The sequence below is a fragment of the Phalacrocorax aristotelis genome, chromosome 21 (assembly GCF_949628215.1).
Source record: "Phalacrocorax aristotelis chromosome 21, bGulAri2.1, whole genome shotgun sequence".
Lineage (NCBI taxonomy): Eukaryota > Metazoa > Chordata > Aves > Suliformes > Phalacrocoracidae > Phalacrocorax > Phalacrocorax aristotelis.
This window is the reverse complement of record NC_134296.1, coordinates 5,150,278-5,160,331: the sequence shown is the minus strand read 5'-3', so window position 1 is coordinate 5,160,331 and position 10,054 is coordinate 5,150,278. Positions and strand designations below refer to the sequence as shown.

The following is a 10,054-nucleotide window of genomic DNA, read 5'->3' as shown; positions in this document are numbered from 1 at the left end:
GGTGTGACCGTAACCTGACTGGGGCAGGCAGGCTCAGTGCAACGCTATCTGTCAGCCCAAACCCAGGCAAAAAGCCCAATCTTTCAGAAAGCCAATATATAATGTAATCCTGGCGAGCTGTGCTCTGAGCCCCCACAGGGGTTCCCCCAGGGAAAGCGTGGGGGTCTGAGTACGTGCTCGCCTGTGCCATCCTCAAGCTGCATCCATGGCGCAGGCAGGACACGAGCTTGGCCCACGGTTTGCAGCCAAGCATTTATCCCACAGAACAGAGCTTCCCCAGGTGAACTGACGCCGAGGACCGTAGCATCGCTCTGTGTTATGCCGGGGTCCCATCAGATGCTCTCCCAACAGGCTCATTGGGACTAACCAGACATGTTTTTCCTACCCAGTGGTTCAAAGAACTATAGGAAGAGCCTTCCCGAGGCTTCAGGTGAACTGGTTTCCCCAAATCCCGGCAGGGAACCGCTCTGATGTGGGGACTGCGCTTAAGCTCGGCAAGACAAGCCCCTTCCTCCCTGCGTTAGGGACCAGCTCCTTCCTTTCCACCTCTCAGGCCTCTCCTGAACCAGCATCTTTCTCCTTGTGCCATGAGAAGCTTTGTAAAGGCGCCGCTGAGGCACGAGGGCAATTGCCTCCTTCACAGTCACCCAGCCCAGGTGCCTCCCAGACCCCACCTTTCCCCTTAAAAGACATTTAATTGACGGCTAAGAACAAGCAGAGAGAAAATACCCATTGGGCAGCTCCGAAAGTGCTGCAGATAATCATCAGGGTGCCCTACATACTGCCTCGGCTTGGCTGCGAGATCAGACAGGGAGAAGAATTTGACATTGTTTAAAATGAACAGGAGAGGGAAGTAACAACTCCATAATTACTCACCCCGAGTTAATTGACGGTAATTACACTGAGTAGGCAGTGGAGGAAGCTGTGACGGGCTAGCCCCGGAGAGTCATTTGGAGAGCCGCGCTGTGGTGCTGGGAGGGTGCCCTCTGAACCCCGTCTCACAGGCGGGGTGGCAGCCCGGCTCCGAGAGGGTTAAGTTGATGGGTTTGGTTGGGATTTTTTTTTTTCCCTCCCTCCTAGGTTATTTGCAGCAAACAGAGTCTGGGTGGAAGGTCTGAGCTGAGCAAGTGTTTGCTCCTGAGGGGACCGGGAGTTGTTTGGCACTTGCCGAGCCGGGTGCCGTCCCTCCGCGCAGCGCGGGGCCGCTCTGCGCCCGAGCCCCCCGGCTGCCGCCCCCATGGCGGATGACATCGACTGGCTGGACCTGCCGGGCAGGTGGACCTACGGCGTCTGCGGGGACGGGCGAGTCTTCTTCATCAAGTACGGTCCTGCCCGGCAGCTCGCGCGGAGTGGGGGCTGCCGCGGGGATGGGGTTTAAGCTGGGGTGCGGGGGGAGCCAGCTGCATGGCTGGGGGGCTGCAGCGAGTGGGGGGCTTATTCCGGGCTGGGAACAAAGGGTACCCCTTGCTGCAAGCCTCTGGATCTGACTGCTTTCCTATCACACATGGTCATCTCTCCTTTCCCCCCACTCCTCTCTCCTTGGGGGTCACCGCTGTCCCAGTCTGGTGGATGTTGTTCCCCTCTTTCCCTAAAATATGGTTCTTCCGTTCCTTTGGCTCAAAAAGTCACCTGTGTTGCAAAGACCCTTCCCCAGCCACAGGAAGGGGGTCCCTGGGCCCCCGCGGGTGCTGACAACCCCACTCCTTGTCTTTCACAGCGATGAGACCAAGTCCACAAGCTGGGTACACCCCGGAACAGGCTACTCCATCCAGAGCGGGCACTTCTCCTGCGCCGGTAAGGGATGGCTCCCAGGTGTCTACGTTTGCTTTCTGCCCTCCTCAGACACTGAGCAGGATGTGGAGATGTGGAGTGAAACCCTCCAGAAATGCAATGGAGTCCCCAAAAAGCTGAGCCAGCAGGAGCTGCCCTGTAGCCGGGGAGGGTTGGGGGACTTTGAATGACGTGCGAGGTAGTGCTGCATCTCTTGGGCCTGGGGTTTCTCGCTGGAGAGATTCTCAGGGGGCTTTTAAGCGGACCCCTTCCACAGAGAGACTCCCTGTGGTCTCTGAGACCTGCCGCTGATGGGGAGGAGACTCAAAACACTTTAAAAATACAATTTAAGCATATGAGAGCCAACCACAGCAGGACGCAGCACCTCATGAGCGTCATAATCATCCCGTGACTCCCTGCCCATGTGCTCCTGCCCCCCTCTAGTGCTGCTTCCTGTGAAGGGGGTCTCCACGGTTCCCTTCTGGAGAGGTGGGGCCTCTGTGCAACAGCGAGTGTTGCGAACCATCCAGCCGCAGATGCTTTGGGCAAACACTCTGTTCCAGTGCAACACCCCAGCCCGCAACAGGGCACCGGCACAGGGGCTGCGCAGGGCGAGGGAGGGTGACCGCTGCTTCTGTCCTGTCCTTCCAGGGCTGCCCCGAGGCTGGGAGGTGGACACCACAGCACATGGGGCCTTCTACTTCATCAAGTAAGTGAAAAGGGACTGGGGGGACAAGCTTCTGCCTCCTGCTCCTGCTCCCTGGGCATGTCTCTGCCCAGCGGATGCTGCTACCAAAATGCTTGCGAGTGCAGTGCAGGCTGCTGTAACCCGGTCTCGTGGAGACCCAGAGCAGTAAAGACGTGCTTTTGGAGGCTTTGGAGCATAGCAGTCGCTAGAGGATGGAGCCAGGGTCTGTGCTGCTAGTGCATGTTGGGCTTGGGCGGGTGGGTGCCTGTGGCCCTGCTGTGGCTCGTCCCACGCTGCTGCGGACGTGGCCGTGACAGTCTCGCGGCCCCAGCAGCTGAACAAACCCAGAGCTCCCGCTGGCGTGGGAGAAAGCAGCGTGTCGGGCTTGGTAGACATGCAAGGGGCCATGTCTCAGAGGCTGCTTGGATGCTGCAGTGATCGAGCCCTGCATACTTGGGCACGGTGAGCTTTGGCAGAGGGCTAAAGCTCATCCCAGCATAGCAAAGCGGGGCCAGGCTGGAGGTACCTGTCCCTGTGAGGCCGTGGCAGGCCCTGTACATGATTAGCAGGGACCAGACCCCACTCCGGGCTATGTCCTGTGCCTGGATCCTGCAACCAGCGCTGCTGGGGCAGGTGAATCTCGGCCCATCCCCTGCACCCAAGGGAGCTCCTGTGCCATGTTACCGTTTTAGATGCAAATGTCTCTTCTGAGGGCTCCAGGAGCTCCAGGGTGGCGTGGGGGAGCCAGCCAGCCCCCCGCCCTGCGTCATCCCTTGGGGAAACATCCCCTGAAGCCCAGTGGGGACTTTCTCCAGGGCCCTGCAGCACCCAGCCCTTATAGGAGGGAGCCTCGTGGTGCAAAAGGTTCCTGAGGCATGCACTGCCCAGGGCAGACAGTGCAGAGCTGGCTGTGCTTGCCGGGATAAATGCAACAGGAGCGTAACTTGGTGAAGGATCTGGCCCAAGGTGTTGCTCCGAGAGCCCCGGTTCATCCCAGCAGGTTGTTTCCCATTGCATCTTGCCCCCTCCCTGCCTCCAGTCCAGGAACCGGGACCCTGAAGGGGTGATGTTGGTGTCTAGACAGGCTGAGCTCCAGGCTGCTGCCGCCGCCTCGCCGCGCCTCGCGCAGGGCTCCAGGTCCTGCTGGGTGAGGGTGTTTCAGATGAGATCTTTGAGCCCGTCCCTATCTGGCACATACGGAAGCTTCTCTGTGTGCTCAGACAGCAGTAAACCCAGCGAGAGCAAAGATCCCAAGGTGGGCTGAGGGCTGGAGCAAAGCACCGGGATTATCCGGTCTAATCTGTTGAGCAGAGCCAAGGTGTCCTTGAATCAGCCCTGTGTCTGAGTCGTGCAGCCACAAACGTCGCTGGGAGTGGGGCTTGCTGGGCAAGGGCTGTGGTGGTGAACCTCCCGGTCAGGTGAGAGCTGCATGCCTGCAGCACGTCTGCAATGCTTCTCCATGGCAGGGACCGTCTTTCCCTGCAGTCAGCCATCACGGCGTGCTCAACATGTTACCTGTGCTTGTGGTTCCCAGTGCACCGTGCCAGCTGGGAATGCCGCAGCTGAGCAGGGAGAGGGTCGGGGCTGGAGGTGGGGGGCTCCGACTGGGAGCTGCTCCCCCCAGCCCCGGCTGTCGCAGGCTGCGCTGGCTCCTGCCTTTGCGACAGCACCCACAAGGTGGCATTGAGGCTGGCGCAGCGGTGCATGCCCTGCACATTGCTGCACACATGTGTAGGGCCCAGCTGCGGAGAAGGGGCCCGCTCGCCTGCTGGCTCCCTACGATGCTGGGCACACTCCCACCTGTGCCAGCCTGGGGTGCGGGAGGGCAGCACCCAGCCCCGTGCCCCAGCTGGGTGCTCCCCTGGGGACGCACTGCTAGTAAAAGCGTTCTTTTCCACCCTGCTCCTGCCTCCAGCTCTCTGACTGCGGAAGGAAAGGCCCCACTGTGTCTGTGCCTTCGGGCTGAGATGCGGCTGGGAGCTGATGTGGCAGCACCATGCACCTCTCATCTGTGCGAGGGGTTAGGGAACAACCAGCCCCCAGCCTGGCTGGGCTGCACACGCGGCTGGTGCTTAGGGCTGCCTGGCTCGGCTGGGGGGGGTCCCCGAGAGCAGCGCAGCTCCCCCCTTGCTCATGGGCTTCCTGGGCTGTTTTTTAGTTCTTGGGGCTCTCCTGGGCAGCAGGAGGGCAGTGGGGTGTAGAGCCGTGCCAGCGGGTCCCCACTGCCTGCGGAGCAGGGGAACGGCTGGGGACAGTGACCTTGGAGAGGGAACGACGGCGTGTAACTTTGGGGATGCGGGGGTCCCTCTGCTGTGGGCTGGCAGGGAGGGAGGGGAGGGAGGATCTCACCCATTGCTGGGGGGGAAGGAGGAAGGATGCAGGATGCGCAGCATCCAGTGAAAGCCCCTCCCCAGCCCCTAATGCCGTGTGGCTAATGGGGGGATTATAGGATCAAAGGCAGCCACCAGTTTTTCCTTCCTGAGAGCCCACGTCCCTCCCCATGCCAGCTCGGCTGCGGAGGATGAAGGGTCCCTGCATGCTGTGGTGTCTGTGCCCCCAGCTGCACGGGCTGGGTGCAGGCAGGGTCCCAGCTGTGGTGCCTGGCAGCTCTGGCAGGCAGAAATAGGGCAGTGCCATAGATCAGGGCACTGTGCCATTGCTGTAGGGCTGGAGTTTGCAGCTCCCCAGTGCCTCTGCAAGGGCCCGGCTCTGCAGGCCGGGAGTCACCCTGACATGGGCCAGGGCTGGGGGACCTGAGCAGGGCTGGGGAAGGGTCCTGCCAGCCCCATCTGAGCCATCGCTGACCCTTGGCACTGCTCGAGGGACCAAACGGTGGCCTTTGTGCTCCAGAGAACAAGCTGTGGTTGTTGAGCTGTTTTGCTGCCCGTCCTCCGGGTGCTGCATCCTCTCCCTGCGGGCAGCTCTCCCTGGGGTGCAGAGCCTGGGGGTGCTGCCTGGCCCTCTGCAGTGGGTCCCATGGGCCTGGCTCGGAGCTAACGGGCTCCCCTGCCCAGAGAGATGCAGGGTGCAGTGGGGACCGTGGTCCAGGCTGTCTCCCTGATGCTGGGGTGCAGTGGGGAGCGCGGTCCGGGATGTCCCCCTGATGCTGGGGTGCGGGGGGGGGGAGTGCAAGTCCCGGCTGCTCCCCCAGGGATGCAGGGTGTGTGTGGGGCGGGGGGGGCAGTGTTGTCCACCCCCCCAAACGCTGCAGGGGGAGCCGCACGGTGATGGCCCCCCACCAAGTGATGCTGGGGGGGGCGGTGCTGTCCCCCCCGGGGCGATGGCGGGGGGGGGCGGCGGGGCGGGGGCGGCAGAACCCCCCCCCCCCGCCGTGCTCGGTGCCAGCCCGGCATCACGTGCCGCTCGGCGGCCCCCGAGCATGCCCAGCTCCCGCTCGGGCTCGGGCTGCGGCTCCGGCTCCGCTCGGGATGGGGCTGGGGCTGCCCGGGAGGATGCTGCGCCCGTAGGAAGCGGGGGGGGGTCCCGGCCGCTGCCCGCCCCGCACGGTGAGTGCCCGCAGCGCGGCTCCCTTCCTCCTCCTCCTCCTCTTCCTCCCGGGCGCTGGGGCGGCGGGGAGGGCGGCAGAGCGTCTCCCCATCGGGGACGTGTGCCATGGGGCAGGCGGGAGGGGGGCGAGCAGTGCAGGGGGTGCTTGCTTAGGGGAGGGTGGGGGGGACCTGTGTTCCGGGGGCGGGGGTGTCACGGCCCCCCCGGGGTGCCCTGAGCCGTGCTGCATGGCCAGAGCGGGGTGCGCTGCGGGGGCCAGCACCTCCCGGCTGCCCCAGGGGCTGGGGGCCAGGCTGCCCCTGCACCCCCCCCACCTCCTTCCACGCTTTCGGTGAGAAATGGGGGCTCCCCGAGCTGTCCCCGCGGCGTGTTTGTGTGCTGGCTTGTGTCCGTGGACCCCGCTCCCGCGGGCTGAGGTCCCCCGGGCTTGGACCCGACTCTGTGCACAGGTGGGCAGCACCGAGGCTTCGGGAGAGACCCGGCTTTTGGAGCCCTGGCTCAGCACCCCCAAAACCCTGTGACTGTGACTAGTGGCTTGGGTGGGCCAGACCCCCCCAACCCTGCATGCCGGGACTGGTCCCCGTGGCTGGGCACTTTGCTGAGGTCGCAGGCAAGACGGGCTGTGATGGATGGAGCCCGAGATGTCGTCTGATGCTTCCCAGGGACCCGAGCTCTTCCTTCGGCTTCATGGCTCCTGTCTCGCTGCCCGCTTGTTAGCGGCGAGCCAGCCTCTCCCTCCTCGGCAGAGAGCAAGAGCGAACCGCCCTGGGGATGTGTGTCGCCTGCGAGATGCTGTGCTTGCTTGGCCCCCCCTGCATCGAGGTGTCTGGCAGTGCCGGAGACGGCGCGTGAGCCGCAGCCGCTACCCTGAGCAGTCAATCGCAGCTTTGTTGCGCCGCTGTTAGATCTGAGGGAACAGGGTTTGATTCATCACATGATGGGGCATGTTTAATACGCCACAAGTCTATTAAACCCCAGCGGAAGGGGCTGGACTGGCTGCCCCGGGCCATTCTCCCCCCAGGATTCAGTGGGGACCCAGCTCCAGCCACGGTGCCCCACTTCAGAGGGAGGTCCAGCCCCTCCATCTCCTCTTTGCAGGGTCTTTGCCATCCTCCAAGGGCTGTGCTGTGGCGTGGGAGGGCCGAGCCCTGTGTGCACGGTTTGATCCGTACCACCTGGCCCCACCATCCTGCCTGTGACGTGCGCCGTGGTCCCCTAGGTGCGGGGGGCCGGCTTCCCCCTCCAGCAGGCTGCTGGCGGCTGTGTAATCCCTCTGTGCAGGGAGGCAGGAGGGAAGGTGCAGCGGGGAGTGGGTGTGTGGCTATCCTGGGGTGTGGGGGGGTGAAGGCAGACCTGCCAAGGAACAGGCACAGAGGGGGCCAGGGTGGTGTTTGCTGGGGGAGACATCCTTCCAGGCAGGCAAGGCTGTTTGCGGCGCTGCGTGCTGCTCTGCAGCCGGGAATCAGCAGCACCCGTTGGTTTCTCCCACTTCTCCACGTCAAGAGCATCTGCATCTCGCTGTGCATCCCGCTGTGCATCCCCGGGGCTGAGCGCAGGGCAGGAGCTGGGACTGCTATTCTGCGCACCATCACTCCCAGTATGGCTTGTCCTGTGGTGCACAGTGTGCACAAGCGTGTGCGCAGACATGCACACACACTGGGCTGCGGCTGTGCATGCAGCCACTCTGGTTCCTGCCCCCGAACCCTGCCCGTATTTCCTTGTGGGGGAAGAGAGCTCCTGTCCTGCTCCCATCTGCACCGGTCTCTCTTGTCCCCTTCAGTCTGCCAGGAGAGAACGAGGCTTCCCCACCATGGCCCCGAAGGAGCCTCCTTCCTTCCTCCACCTGGCAGAAGCCATGGCTGAGGGACACCCAGCCCCATCACCCACCCCAAGCCAGCCCCTCGGGGAGCCAGAGCCGGGATTAGGACTCCCAGATAGGGGGTGGCTGAGGCATTAAAATTCTTGAGCGTCTGCTAAAAATCACATGGTGAGCACAAAGATTGGCCCCATTGGCTGGTCTCTGCCTGCCTCGGCTGGAGCCAGCCTGGGGGGAGCAGCCCCAGCACCCCCAGCCCATGCTGGGGAGCATGGTGGGCCGTGGCCCCCATCCTCTGGCACTGGGCCACCAGCGCCATCCTGGCTCCAAGCACCCCGTCACCCTGCCCATCTCCCCGGCTGTTCCCTCGGGGAGAGAGGCTGTGGTGAGGGGTCCCTGCTCTCCTGGGCAAAGCCAGGCGCAGGGGTCCCCTGGGCAAACCCCACGATGGGGCAGCTCACCACCTGGGTTTGGGCTGCTGGGGCTGGCACCAGCCTCACTGGAAACCATGTTTTCCTGCCGAGTTCCCATAGAAACCAACGGGAGCAGCCTCTGGGCTGGCGGGATGAGGGAGAGGAGGACGGGCAGGAGCAGGCAGGAAGGTGAGCTCCAGGCCTGGCGCTGCTCAGATGAAGCGACTGCACCGGGTGCCGGCTGCTGCGAGGGTGCCAGCAGCCGTGCCTGCCCCGGGCTGCTCCCCGCCACGGGGAGGATGCACCAGCATCACCCCATCTGCTGGCTGTGGCTCCCCGTGCCACGGGATGCGTGTGCATGGGTGCATGTGTGGGTGTGCACACCCGTGCACGCCGCTGCGCTGCTGCTCTGCAGCCAGGCCTGGCGTCGGGCGCAAACACCGACCCAGATGGGCAGCATGGGATTTAATCCCTCTCGAGGCTGCTGGGGCCGCCTGAACCCGTAGCAGCTGCGCAGGGTCTTGGGTTATTTTTTGCTCTGTCTGTGCCCCTGGGAATCAGCTGGGTTGGGCATTTCTCCTGTCTGTCTTTGCTTGCGGGAGGGGAAAGTGCAGCTCTTTAGCTGCTCCTCTCTCTCAGGCATTTGTAGTAGCATCTCCCCCTTCTGTTTTCCTTAGCTTGAAACACGATAATCCGCAGCAGGCACCAACAGTACATTGAGGAATGTGCCGTCTCCTCTTTAGCCTCATTTTTCCCTCCGCGCCTGCCTGGGGAAGCCCTGCTCCGGAGGCAGCTGCACAGCCCCTTTCCACCGCCCCATGGGCAGCACCGCGGTGTGGGGAGATGGGTGCCTTGTGCCCTGCCAGCCCTCCTCTCTGAAAACACGCCTGATTTCATGGTGCTGCTGAAGAGCATCCCCCAGCATGGGACAATGGGTAGACAGGAGAGCAGGGGTGACTTGCAGGGGGGGGGGGTGCACACACGCTCTGACCCCCCTCCCTGCAGCCCTGCTTGCTCCTTCCAGCGTCCAAAGCTGGAAAAAATCCTAGAAATGAATTGTTTCTGTGCAGGCAGGTTAGGGCCCTCCTGGTTTCCAGTATGGTTCTGGTTTTATTTCAGTTTTCACTCTGCAGCAAAGCAAAGAGCCTGGCGAGAGCCCGGCGAGGGCTCCCTGAGGAGCAGCGGCTGCAGGGTGAGGTTGCTCCGGCCGTGGTATGCAGGGAATCAGGTTGGATGATCCCGGTGGCCGGTTGTGCCCTTAATCTGTGAATTCACCAAAGCTCTTTAATAAAGATTCAAAGTCACCAACTTCTCAATTAAGGGATGAGACAGCTCTTGATCCATGTTTCTGGGTCAGCTGGAGAAAGGCCATTTAAGACCTGGGTGATTGCTTTCCTTTGATGTTTCTAAAGGAGATGACTTTTGAATAAACGCCTTGCCAGCATGTGCTGTGCAGGAGGGAGTGTGGCGTGGCCACCTCCGAGGCAGGACACAGCCTGGAGTCCAACCCTGGCTGCTCCCAAGTCACGGGCCGAGCTGGGGGAAAGTCTCTCCTCCTCTCCCTGCGGAGCGTGGGTGCTCCCTGCCACGCGGTGCTGGGTGACGTCCTGCTCCCCTGGGATGCTCCGGGCAGTGCCGCCAGCCTCGCAAGGTCCTGCCGCTGCCGTACTGCTCTCTGCAAGGTGCAGGGCAGCCTTGCAGCGAGGGCAATAGCACCCTGCCCAGCCCTGGCAGGCTCCCTTGGAGCAACCGAGGGGCTCGGGGAGGTGGATCAGACCCTCCTGGGGCTCAGCACCAGGGCCATGGGTGGTCTGCACCCTGCCAGGGCCCCCTGCTCTCTAGGGTGCTTCTAACCCTCTG

General features: G+C 63.0%; 1 protein-coding gene across 4 annotated transcripts in view; it reads left to right on the top strand.

Moving 5' to 3' along the window:
- The first annotated feature begins 1,727 nt into the window (after window positions 1-1,727).
- Window positions 1,728-10,054, top strand: part of PLEKHA6 (pleckstrin homology domain containing A6) — a 52,539-nt gene continuing 44,212 nt past the window's right edge. Inside the window, exons 1-2 of one of the 4 annotated variants that reach the window (XM_075115973.1) lie at window positions 1,728-1,794; window positions 2,422-2,479. The gene's annotated coding sequence lies outside the window, so the exon portion shown is untranslated. Of the gene's footprint in view, window positions 1,795-2,421; window positions 2,480-5,885; window positions 5,965-10,054 lie in introns of those variants that run through there. The other 3 variants (XM_075115975.1, XM_075115977.1, XM_075115980.1) reach the window with 3 other exon arrangements.